A 13,702-nucleotide genomic window follows, 5' to 3' on the forward strand; every position below is an offset into this window, starting at 1 on the left:
AAGTGGTCCGGAACGGGGTGGAATTGCATTCCATCACTTCTATTTAAAGACGTAACCAGTTCCGCCTCCGCCGGCCCACCTAACCCCGGCACTGCAGGGAGGCTCCATTTGCCAGGCGCCACCGCTGAGATATTGTTACCAGCGGGCACCTGGCTCCTTCCCCGCATCACCAGCAGCTGGAGGCTGGAGCTCACTCCTGAGCTCCGGCTTCCAGCTCCCCCCACAAGCACTATGGGAGAGGCGTCATGACGTCTCTCCCATATTTCAGCGGAGCAGCCGGTGAACGGCAGCGGTGCCGGAGGCTGGAGCTCACTGCCGAGCTCCGACATCAGTCTCCTGAAGTGCACTATGGGAGAGACGTCATGGGCTTAAGGTAAGTATTAGATTTTTTTTTTTGTGTGTGTAAGCTAGGGTCATTACTCAGGGGGCATTACTTGGGGCACTACTACTGGGGGCATTACTATTGGGGGCATTACTACTGGGGCATTACTCGGGGGCACTACTATTGGGGCATTACTCAGGGGGCACTACTACTTGGGGAAATACTCAGGGGGCACTACTACGGTGGACATTACCCAGCACTACAACTGGGGGCATTACTTGGGGCACTACTACTTGGGGCATTATTATTGGGGACATTACACAGGGGGGACACTACTACTGGGGGCAGTACTTAGGGGTACATTACTACTGGGGGCATTACTCAGGGGGCTCTACTACTTTGGGCACATTACTACTAGGGGCACTACTATTGGGGGCAATATTAATGGGGGCATTGCATGGGGGGCATTGCATAAGTGGCACCACTCCTGGGGCACTGCATAAGGGGGGCTCTGCATAAGGGTCACCACAACCGCGGGCTCTGTATAAGGGGCACCACCACTGTGGGCACTGCATAAGGGGCACTACCACTACTGGGGGCACTGCATAAGGGGAATCACTATTGTGGGCTCTGAATAAGGGGCACTATCACTGTGGGCACTGCATAAGGGGCACTACCACTACTGGGGGCACTGCATAAGGGGCTGCACCACTACTGGGGGCACTGCATAAGGGGCAGGACCACTACTGTGGGCTCTGCATAAGGGGCACTAGCACTCTTGGCACTGAAGGGGCACTACCACTACTGGGGGCACTTCATAAGGGTCACCACTGCTGAAGACACTGCATAAGGGGCACTACTATTGGGGGCACTATTAGAGGGGGATTACTAATGGGGGCATTGCATAGGGGGCACTATATAAGGGGCAAAACTCCTGGGGGCACTGCATAAGGGGCACTACCACTACTGGGGGCACTACATAAAGGGCATCACTACTAAAGGCACTTTATAAGGGGCACTTCCACTGTGGGAACTGCATAATGGACACTACCACTACTGGAGGCACTGCATAAGGGGCACTACTGCTGTGGGCATTGTATAAGGGGCACTACTACTATGGGCATTGTGTGTATAAGGGGCACAAATGAGGGCATTGTGCAAAAGGGGCACTGCTGTGTGTCATACATGAATAAAGGAGGTGTAATATGAATCAAGATTGTGCTACTGTGTGGCGTAATTTGAATTGGAAATACTATTGTGCGACCATGCTTCTTTTGTGACCATGCCCCATTTGTGACCACACCCCCTTTTGTTTGTGACCACACCCCCTTTTGTAAAAAAAAAAAAACACTGAGGGAGGGCGGTGAGTTCCACCACTTCTCTAGGACCACTTTAAGCACTGCATCTGAGAAGGGAAGAGAAAAACAAAATAATATGAATTAAAGGGTGATGGTGTAAAAGACTGATAAAAGAAGCAGTAATGATATCAAAAGGAAACGAAACCATAAGAATGAATGTATTAATTAATTGAAGTGGACTATTTTGGAAGTAAAGTAAACAGATGAGAAATGGAAAGAATGCCACTTTATTCTTGGATGTGATTGCATTGCACAATTATTAAAGTGATTGGGATGGGTACGGGATGCCGCCGCTCGGTATCCCGGCGGTCAGATTCCCGACAGGAATAGGATACCGACTCCCCCTCTCCTTACCCTAACCCTCCCTCCCTAGTGAACCTAACCTTCCCTCCTAGTGCCTAAACTTAACCTCCCCCTTCCCGTACCCTAAACCTAACCCTCCCCCTTAGTGCCTAAACCTATCCCTCCCTTAGTGCCTAACCATAACCCCTAACCCTCCCCCTAACCCCGCTACTTACCTTTGGGATTCCGGTGGTCAGGATGCCGGCCACGGGATTCTGACAGGAGTTAGGATTCCAGTGTCGCCATTCTGAGCGTGGAAATCCCCACTGTCAGGATATTGACGGCACCTCAAGTGATTTATGAAAAGCTTTGGACTTAGCTCAGAGTAAACTGCAATTTTCAAAATTGCTCTGCAACATATTTGCCCCAATCTGTATTTGGCTGCAAAATTTGCACTTTCCCTGGAATTATTTGGTCTTCAGTTTTACAGATCTATTTAAGACCCTTTTCAATTTTTACCTGGTAAAATATTTACCTCGTTTACCTGGTCACACCAATAAGAAATGAAGAATCAGGTTAATTTACGATTTTACGCATTCCTCATGCCGGCAGTGCCGTAATTAGACACTTTGAGCATTCATGCCCCCTCCCTCCCCATATTCTAAAAAGGGACAGCCCAAAAATGGGTGTGCTCTTGTGGGGAAGGGGTGTCGCCACACCACAGTACCCCCAATTCAATATATGCCACACAGTTGTGCAACCTTATTCACATTACACCGCCCAGTAGTGCCTCTTATTCACATTATGCCACACAATAGAGCCCCTTTTATACATTATGCCACACATTAGTACCCCTTATACATTATGCCACACAGTAATGCCCCTTACACATTATGCCACACAGTAGTGCCTATTACACATTATGCCACCTAGTAATGCCCCTAACACATTATGCCTCACAATAATGCCCCTAACACATCATGCCTCACAGTAATGCCCCTTACACATTATGCCACAAAGTAATGCTCCCTTCAAAAGTTTAAGTTACAAACACAGACTTACAGTCACTGCACAAGCTGTAGCCACCCTGCTGCTCCTGCCGACCATCGTCTCCTCTATTGTCACTACACACTATGCAGGAGCCGGACACACCGCCATTAAATACATTGCAGCGGGCATCCAGCAAATAGACATTGCGGTGGTGACTTGTTCTGCCCCCAGGGAGTCCTGAGCTCTGTACAGCTACCCCAGCCACACTGCTCAAATTATGGCCCTCCATGCTGGGAGAAGTAGTAGTAAAATATGTAATATCTCCTGTGTTAAACCCACCATTCTAGATTTGAGCTAATCAGGCAGAAACAGCCATTATCATATGAACTTTGGGGTAAAAAAAGTTTAATTAGTCATACCAGCTCTATTCATAGACTATGAATTCTACAAAATGCTAATTTACATACACACTGCAGCATAGCAATCCATGCAGTGGGGTAGCAGATGGGTTGAGCTTATTTCCCCTTCGTGCTAGGGACCTCGAAGTGACGTGAGTGAGGACGGAAGTGCAGTTCCTGCCCATGAGAGCCAGCTACAGAAGTACTTTGGGTCTCATTCAGACCCGCTCGCAAGTGCAGGACGCTCGCAAGCGGGTCGATGGTACCCAAATGCGCATGCGCACGACGGAGGGAGCTCATAACTAACAGGTCATATTACCTCCATTCCACAGCAGGCCATAAAACATAGGCAGTTTCATCACTTGCATGAAGGACATACTGCGACTTTCTAAAATTAATACATTTTTGATGACCTTTGTCCTGGTGGCTTTGCAAGACTGGAATAATAGTTTACTGTACAATACATGTGAGCTGTCCCTTTATCAAGATGTGTTTTGCACTTACTGACTCTGTTTTGCATCCCATGCTGTAATACTTCTAAAGTTATTTAAAACATGCAAATGAGTTTGTTCATGTCCTGTGCACATACAAACAGATGGATAACAAGTGGTTCATGCATTGTAAAACAAACCCACAAATTATAGCATGAGATGCCTTACTAATTTGTACTCTGGAGGATTGTCTCATTGTTCACTGTTACATACTGTTCAGAGCATGCAACTATGAACTTTATAAGTTTTGCATCTCTTTTCCTTGCTTTTTAAATTAAGAACAGGACATTATTAAATAGAAGGTGTGCACAGGAGGGGATGCTAGTGAGCAGAAATAAATTCTACAAGCTCTAACTGCCAAATAAAGACTTCATTGTGCTCCGTCTTTCCCCCACCTTATGGGATTCTGTCTGTATCCCCTCCTTTACCCTCCTCTTTCCCCTTAGCCTTCTCAATCTCTCTCACTCCCATCCTCCTCCCTAAATCTCCTCTCCTGTCCATCTCTCTACCCCTCCCTTCTTCCTTGTCTCCCAGAAAACTCAGAGATGTGCTCACAGGGCTCTGGACTCAATAGAGTTATAAAGGAGAAAAGGAGGGTGTAGAGAAAGAGAGAAACTGAGGGGGAGAGCTAAATATTATCTTGGGAATAAAGCCCACCTGTATACAGCCGGCAGCAGCCATAACAGGCTCCCTCACAGGTAAGAGGTCTGTTTTCTCTGTGATGCTTTTTTCACATCATAGACCTGGAAAAAGTGTGCAATCTGACTGTATGATTCAGTGGTGCAGTGAAATAGAGACAACCCATTAAAAAACTGCAGAGTACTCTACTGAGAGGAGCCCAGAAGTTCTGTTACGTTTTATGCTACAAAATCTGTTTCTCAATGCAACACCTGAACTTACTGTACTGTAATGCCCAGAGGATACTTTTTAAACAACTATCCACAGCCTTACCCTTAGGGTCTGTCTGTTGCATTTCTACAGGCTGTTGAAATGTGTATTGACCATTTATAACAAATACAGCACTCTATTAGTAATAGGCCTTGTCTATTTTATTTATTAGTTTTCAGTTAGATTTTTATAGCTTGCTATATATAGGACTGTCAATTAATATATTTGGGCAGCATCAATATATCATTATGTCTCTCAGATGTAAGGTTATGCGTTTATTTATAATGGAAAAATATTATTAAGTAAGTTTTTGCTTTTGTTTCTGTCCTTACTTTCCAACTTCCCCAAGTTATGTAATTTAATGGCTGCTTAATGACCAGGTAACAACACTTTCTCTATAACTAAGAACTAAACAAAGAACAAAAAACAAAAATGCAATCCTATCAACACATATTAAGAAAGAATAAATGCACATTAAGAAACTTTTGATAAATGTAATATATCTAACAACCAACAACATTGTTCTATTCTATTCATATATGAAAAAGTGCCTATGCATCAAACAACTTGAAATATGTTATTTAAATTGGATTACTGAAAGGAAGTCTGCTTTGCATAGAAAATTTGTTCCTGCCCAATCGCAACCTTATATATCAAACCCCTAGTGGTCTGATAACCAGCAAGCACTGGGGGTGCTCTGGCAGTAAGAAGATGACTGCAGCATTAGAAGATGTAGCAGAGGTAGAAGATGGTAGCAGAGTGCCTTTCCAGGATGCCGTCAGGGCAGAAACTGTGTTGCCCCCTCGGTCTTGCACCATGGCCAGCGGTTCTGGTCGCATACTCCTTGTTATGGCCTTGGTAGATTTGAATGGCCATAGGTATAGAAGCTCACTTGGGATTTATGTAGATTTTGTTTGTCCAGAAAAACAGCTGGTTGCTATCACTAAGCTCAAACAGTGTAAGAGGTAACAATAAAAGAGGAAACTCTTGTGTTGCATTATAGAAAATGTACATGTTTCATTCCATATACGAATGTCATTCTTTGAACCTGCTCTGACTATATGCTATATTAATTAAAATCAAATTAAGTTTCATATTTATTAAAAAAAATATCTGCAATAGTAATGTCTGTGGTGTGGCCACATGTATTTTTTTGCAAAGAGAGGCAAAGTTAGTTCCTTAGCTTGGAGATTAATGTACGCACCACATGAGCTGGATTTTGTGCTGCTTCCAGTCAGAACACAAAAGGAGTGTGACTAGAGGTAATATATACTATACATGAACATGTTGTCTCACGGAACACATGCATGCCATTTATGTTATTGAACCAGGGCAATGCTGGTTCCAAGGGCGCTTTGGCAACCTCAAACCAATTTCAGGTAAACCAGCCTCCAGAATAGGGAGGTTTGAAAACAGATTAAAATATATTATGCATGATTAGTAATTAGTATACATAAACTGCCTAAGGTAAAGTTGGAAGCATTTCATTTAAAAAATGTAGACGTAAAATGCATCCAAAAAAGGGAGGTATTTTGTGGGGCTTGCAGAGCTGTATGCATACCAAAATACATCCAGTTTTGCAAGAGTAGCATATAGATCAGGAGACTATAGTATATACTCTGGTTTACCTAATGATATATAAGTGGCTAGGGTTGGACTGGCCCACAAGGGTACATGGGAAATTCCCAGTGGGACCCACTGCATGAGGGTCCATCCCCCTCTCCTAAATTATACATTGTTACTCTATTAGGCAGTCAGTTACCTGGTGGAGCAGGACCTTTGATCAACATGGTGCTTGTCTCCCTTCTATAGAAACTACACCAAGATTTGCCTAATTGTTACTCAAACATCTATGATGCGTGGTCATCTGCCAGGGGGGTGTGGGCAGCTCCCCTAAGTATGGGCCATTATCACTGCATTCCCCTGCTGGGTCCTTCATACCCCAGTCCTGCACTGTAAGTGGTATATACGTACAATTGGTTTATGTCAGTAAAATGTGGCTTTACAATGAAATGAAAGGGGGAAATGTATGAACCTTCTAAAAAGTGGAGAAGTGGGAATTTATCAAGAACATTATATTCATTCTAATCATAGGTTAATGCCGATTGCTTTAAAATGGCGACTTCACTTGTCAAAAGGTTTGATACATATTCCCCAAAGTTATAGTATACAACTTGTGCACAATATAGGACTTTAATGAATATATATATATATATATATATATATAACAATCTGTTTCTGCCTAATCCTGAACCCACAGAGACTGTTTTTGTGGTGGAATTGCCTGAATTTTTCTTTGCCACCTTAAGCCTTAGTTTTAACACATCCGTGTATATAATAAGGTCTAAAAGGTGTGCTTTATGCATAAAAAGACCATTGTGATCCTGATTTTATTGAGGGAATTACTGATCCATTCCTTGCTCATATTTCCTGAATTTTAGATTTATGTATGTTGTATGAGTTTCAAAGTAAAGGATAACCCCTGAAGAAGTCTTGTCAGACAAAATGCGTAGGGTTACATTTTTTAAGATTCATTTTGGAGCAAGCAACTGGAAAAATCATGTCCCTAAAAAAGTGAATTTCATGTGAAAAATTGTATGATGAATTACTAAACTGTATATGATGTGAATAGACTGCAGTAGCCACACTAATAATTATATTATATATACTAACAATGACAAGGTGCGGAATTTGTACCAAGGATTGAGCACCTGCAAGACATATACAAGCTCATATACTACATGGCTGCAAGTATGTGGATAACCATACATCACACCTACAGTATACTGTATGTGCCTGTACAAATGGTTGATATGGTCAACAGGTCAACATGAAACTTGTCGACACAAGAAGGGTCAATACATTTTTTATAAGCCCTAATCTTCACTCTAACCCTAACCTCCCCTTAGTACCTAACCCTAACCCTCCCTCCTGGTGCCTAACCCTAACCATCACTTCCCTGGAAGGGGAAGCGGGAACTAATTACCCAGGCCCGGGCTTGCTGGAGGTTCCTGGCAGGGACCGGGTCCAGTGCCACCTCCCCCTTCCTCTTACATCACAGCCTGGGCTTGCCAGAGGGCCCCAGTCTTGCTGGAGGGGCCCAGGCTTGCTGAAGGGGCCAGGTCGAGTCTAGCGCCGCTCCCCCTCCCTCTTACATTACAGCAGCCCAGCACGCGCTGCTGTGTGCTGGGCTGCACTGGGAGACTGTTCGCAGCTGTCTCTTATGCCTGTTGGAGGAATGATCGCACTGATCATACTCCCCACTGGCTATGCGCTGGACTGAGGGGGCTCACAGTGCCCCCCTCCCTAGCGCGCAGCACTGCCCTGCGGTGCTGAAAATTTTTATCTTTACTGTTGTTTTTCCCTAAGGGGGTGTGGCCATGCCTTCTGCTGTTAGGCCACACCCGCTTTACCAGGGCCAGTCGCGGCTCTTGGCGCTCCTGTGCCAAACCCTAACTCTCCGGTAAGTGCCTAACCCTCCCTCCTGGTGCCTAACCCTATCCGTCGTGGTGAGTGACTAACCCTAACCCTCTGGTAAGTGCCTAACCCTAAACCTAAAATACAAAAAAATTAATGTCGACCATTTTTGTGCCAACCATTTCATGTCGACATTTGACCCTGTCAAACAGTTGTACCTGTCGACCTTCTTACATATTGATCTTTAGTGTGTCGACCTTTTGTTCCTGTCGAACTTTTGTACCAGTCGACCTATTGACTGTCTAACAACTGGTTTCTATTTAGACACTGTCGACCTTTTTACTGTCTACTTACTAGGTTTGCATCCTTCAGCATACAACTTGTTTTCTCCACTAGTGAGCCGTTTGCTCATTCACTAACACCATTTTGCTGAGGACTATAAGAAATGGTCAACTGATGCTCTATTCCATATTTTCTTAAGAATTGTTCCACCTCTCCAACGTTTTCAGATTTTAGCACTTTGAGTCTGCTGCCTTTTTGGTCATTTACATGTCTTTTGTAATCTGCAATTTTCTTTGAGAAGAAATTTAGACACACGTATATTTCAAGTACAGATGTGTCCATCTACATATTTGCAGATCGTGCTACAAACGTGCGCACACATCGCGCCATGCGCTTACTCGCAGAAGCATATGCTACGGTATGATATGGCGCGCATTGAGATCACACCATGCAATCCTATGGAGGCGCGGGTGCGAATGCAGTGCAAGTATCCGCTTATGGGCATGGCGCGATTTGCTGCATATGCAGCGACTATGTAGCAGGACATATCTATATCTCCTAAAGGATTTCTCCTTTATGAAATATACATTAATTTTCATGATGTCATCTATAAATGTCGCAAAGTATCTGTATCGAATATAAACTTTACTTCCATTGGTCCACACACATTTGAATGTACTGTTTCAAGTGGTGCCGTAGCTCTAATTGTTGACTTTGGAAACAGTTGATGACTCTGTTTCCCAAACATGCAGCTTTCACATGTGTTTCTCTGTGTTAGTCACTGATATTCCTGCGACAATTCTCTTCTGAAGCTTTCAGACACTGTTATATACAAGATGACCAAATCTTCTATGCCACAGTGCCAATGACTGTGACTCATCATTGTGTAGAAGTGCTGTGTATCAAGAGCATACAATTGCTGGAGTTATATGCCTGTAGCGATAATTGTCCCACTGCTGTAACTCACTATGCACTTTCCTTTGGTGAACTAACCTCTGGGTTACCCCTGTTCTAGGAAACTGAAGGCAGTAAGATTTGTTCCCATCTCTGTTAAATAAAATACATTTCATATTTCAGTGACTTTTGTTCTTGATCCAACTCTCAAACAAGCTTTAACTTGCCCCAACTTTTGTGACTATCAACATTTGATTGCCAATTCCCTTAATTGTGATAGGGTCACGTTCACTTATTTTGGTTAACCACTTCTCATTGCAATGTCTTGTTGTACCTGAATCAATATACTAAGAGTATTTTCTGTGGTTATGTGTGACACAAAGGGACAACTGCTTACTGTACTATAAATTACTCTACTCATGAGACCTCAATGTGCCTATTGTAATGCAGTCCACATGTCTCTAGCTGACACCTTACCATGAATTATGGAGTACACATGTTACTCCACACTCAAGCCTATGGTACCCATGGCTTTTTCTACTTCATCGGGGCTTGGACTGTTACCAGGATCTACTGTTATTTTCCACAGTCTTTCCCACTTAAGTTGCATTTCCAAAGCAAATTTCCATGTAGTGTAGTTCTCTGCACCTTTAAGTTTTATGAACTCCATCATAGGTGTAATTGCTGTATGTATGCTATGCTCTTTACAACCATTATTGTGCAGCTCTTATGTATTAGAAGTGCTTGCTGTGACACTCTTTTGTTTGAAACACACTCTGCTTGCTTTACTCTGTGCTGCTGCATCCCTCTGTAAATTTACAAGTGGCCATAATGGCGTCTCAATGCTGCTTTGGTGTTTGCAGTAAAACTTCTCAATGTGCTTAGGCACTTTCTGCATACACTCTGTGTGACTTGAACACTTTCTGCATATACATTGTGTGTCTTGAGTACTTTACAATCTGTGCACTTGTGTACACACCAGTGGAATCCAGGGCATTAATACTGTGAAACTTAACCAAGTTGTGTGGTTTAATGAATAGGAGGTTTGTACAGCCATACTTACTGATAAATTGTATGTCCAGAGCATGAAGTGGAGCCGGTGACTGTATTACGGTAACAGTGCAGTTGCTGAAAAAACTGTCAAATGTGGGTACTCAGGTCTCAGGAGCTCATAAACAGAGAACAAGATGTCGCCGTACATGTACAGTTATAGTATCAGTGGCCATCTTAATAAGGGAAATGAAGTATCCCTTGAGGAGATATATTATTGGAAACTGTGCAGTAGTGCACTCCACTTCTAACATTTTGAAAATCTCATCCAACACCATTGCCATTAATATAGAGTCTATCACCCCTTCACTACATTAACAGACTCCATTCGTCTGGGAAGCCATGCCACTAGAATGTGTGCGAGTCTAGCACCCATTTAGCCACAAGCGCATAAGTGAGGTCAGGAACGGATGTTGGGAAATAGTTCATCCTATATGTGTTTGATGCACCAGAGGTCAGGGCTCTGTGCAGGCCAGTTATGTTCTTACACACCAAACTCTGCATGCCAATTCTTTGATGAACCTCATTCTGTGCATGGGAGGAGTGTCATGCAAAACAGGAAAGGGCCAAACCTAAACCGTTGCCACACAGTTGGAAGTTGAAATACACGATTCTCTACATTGTCATTGTATGCTATAGCACTAAGATTTATTTTCACTGAAACTAAGCATCTCAGACCAAATAATTTAAAACAGCCTCAGACCATTAGTCGTAATCCATTAAACTTTACAGTCGAAAGTATGTATTCGGGCAAAAGTGTTTACTTGGCATCTGCCAAACCCAGATTCATCTGTCATATTTCCACATTTCGACTGCTCCTGAGTCCACTAAGGATATGCTTTAAACCATTCCAGCTGACATGTGGCATTTTGCATGGTGATCTGTAACTCATGTGAGGCTGCTTGGCCATGCTAACCCAATCAGTGAAACATACAAACAAAGAGTTCTTGCACTGACATTGAACTCAGTAGTGAGTGTTGCAACTGAAGACAGATGATTTGTATGTGCCACATGTCTTAGCACTCAGCAGTCCTGTTCTGTAAGCTTGTGTGACCTACTGCTTTGCAGCTTAGCTGTTGATGCTTCCACACGGGGGTGTATCTATAATGGGTGCAGGGTGAGTGGGCACACGGGCCCCATGGTCCATGGAGGCCCACACCGCACACCCTGCACCCATATAGTCTTATACTTACCTGTCCGTAGTCTCCAGAGTGCTGCTCTGCAGCGCCAGGCCGGCACTGCAGAGCAGCAAAAATCACTGGGAAAATGGCATCGCCCATTTTTCCAGTGGCTCGCACATGCGCGGTACTGAATCTTCTGCACCGTGGCACTGCACTGAGCCTGCACACGGGCCCCTTTCTCTCTTAAAATGCCCCTGCTTCCATATCACAATAACAATATTTGTAGCTGACCAACGCCAAGTTGAAAGTCACTAAGCTCTTCAATACTGTAGCAGGAGTGGAATGGGATTGAAATACTGGCGGCTCAATAGCCGCCGGTTCAAATCCCAATAAGGAGAGTCCGACAGCTCGAGATCCCGACGAGTCGTAGGTAAGTACACTAACCCTCCCCTCCCCCCCCCAACCCTCCATTAGGGGTGCCTAGCCCTAACCTCCCCTCCTAGTGCCTAACCCTAACCTCCCACCAGGGGTGCCTAAACCTAACCTCCCCTCCCCGCACCCTAAACCTAACCCTCCCAGGGGGGCCTAACCCTAACCTCCCCCTAGTGCCTAACCCTAACCCCCCCTTCCCCTAGCCTAACCTTCCCTGGGTGGGGGGGTGCCTAGCCCTAAGTCCCTCAGGGTCCCTAAACCTAACCCCCATCAACAGACTAAGGGTCTCATTCAGACCCGCTCGCAAGCACAGATGCGCTCACAAGCGGGTCGATGTAGAGGCCCTGCGCACGCGCAGCGGCCACACTGCATGTGCACAAGCCCCGGAGTGAGAGAGAAATTTTCTCGCTCCGGGGCTTACTACAAAAGGGGCGGCTGTCGATGGTGATTGATAGTTCGCACCATTTTGTAGGTGGGGCTGGGGGGTGGCTTGCCAAACGGAGGCATTCCCGACGGAACACCTGCCATTTGGGGGCGGCCCCACTGACATCACTCGTGGTGTCAGTGGTGAGCTTCTGGCTCTAATAGAGCCGAAAGCTCACTTGGGCTTGCGGCAGATGAGACCCTACCACAAGGGTCTCATCGCAAGCCCCGATGGTCACGATGGTTGCGAGCGCCTCTGAATGAGGTCCTAAGTGTTATACTTACCCATCACAGGACAATCGGGATGGCTAAGGTCGGTCTTCCGGCGTCAGGATTAAGATAAGCATCGGCATTTCGATACCTATGTTAAGTCCCTTGTCGAGCAGGTCCTGTCGGGATTTAGACCGGCGGCATTGCATCTGCTGGTCTATTAACTACATCCCAGCAGGAGTGACTATACCAGTTCCAGATTACCAAAAGGTGAAGGAAACCAACAACTCCACACGGTTCCTACAGTAACCCATGTGCACTCCTGTAAGATACATATACCGAGTGTGCGGGCCAGCATACATTCTCTGCATGGCAGTGCTCAGGTTAAGGAACTGGATGAAGGCAGAAAAACAGTTCAGTGGAGCACTTTAATCCCAGTTTTATTCAGGTATTTATAGCAGGAAAGAATTTCCCCAAAGAAAAAGACCAGAGGAGAATGAAGGACCTACCAATTTACCTATTAGAGATGCCAAATCAGAGCAACACAAACACAAACCACCATGGAAATGTCACATTTCTTCTTCTGGCTGCATCCTGCTTGATTGACATCACCTGTAAAAAACACAGTAGTGCCAGATGTGCCAAGAGAGGGGGAGTGGGTACTGATTACCCGGGCCAAGGCTTGTTGTAGAGGCCCAGGTCAGCATCAGCAGGGCGCCATCTTGGTGCTCTCACTCTCCATTACCAGGAGTTCCTGGGATTGGAAGTTATGTCACGTGTGCTCTTGTGAGACTTGGTGGTGAGATCTGTGCTGTGCCTGCCGTGTCTGGGCACCATGCCCGGGAAGAACAGTTACTTTATAGCCCCAAAGGTGAGGCTGAGCTACTAGGTTGTGTGTCACTGGGGCCCAGGCCTCATAGGCAACAGCTACTGAGGGGTATTTTTCTACTGAGGGGGCAAATAACATGCTGGAAAACTCAGGGATGTAATAGTAAAATGGCTTACCCAGCTATGATGCTCCTTAGGATTTGTTATTTTCAATATTTTAAAAAATGAAAGGGGCATGCAGCAGATGCTGTCTGTGGCCTACAAAATTTCTGGACATTTCTTGCATTCAGCAACTGCATGTAGAAGATTGCAGCAG

At 44.9% G+C, this 13,702-nt stretch overlaps 1 pseudogene; it reads left to right on the forward strand.

Moving 5' to 3' along the window:
• Window positions 1-4,379: 4,379 nt before the first annotated feature.
• LOC148443157 (prolargin pseudogene) overlaps window positions 4,380-13,702 on the forward strand; it is an 83,123-nt pseudogene continuing 73,800 nt past the window's right edge.

Source organism: Taudactylus pleione, unplaced genomic scaffold, assembly GCF_031769625.1.
Source record: "Taudactylus pleione unplaced genomic scaffold, aTauple2 ptg001328l, whole genome shotgun sequence".
NCBI classification, from domain to species: Eukaryota; Metazoa; Chordata; class Amphibia; order Anura; family Myobatrachidae; genus Taudactylus; species Taudactylus pleione.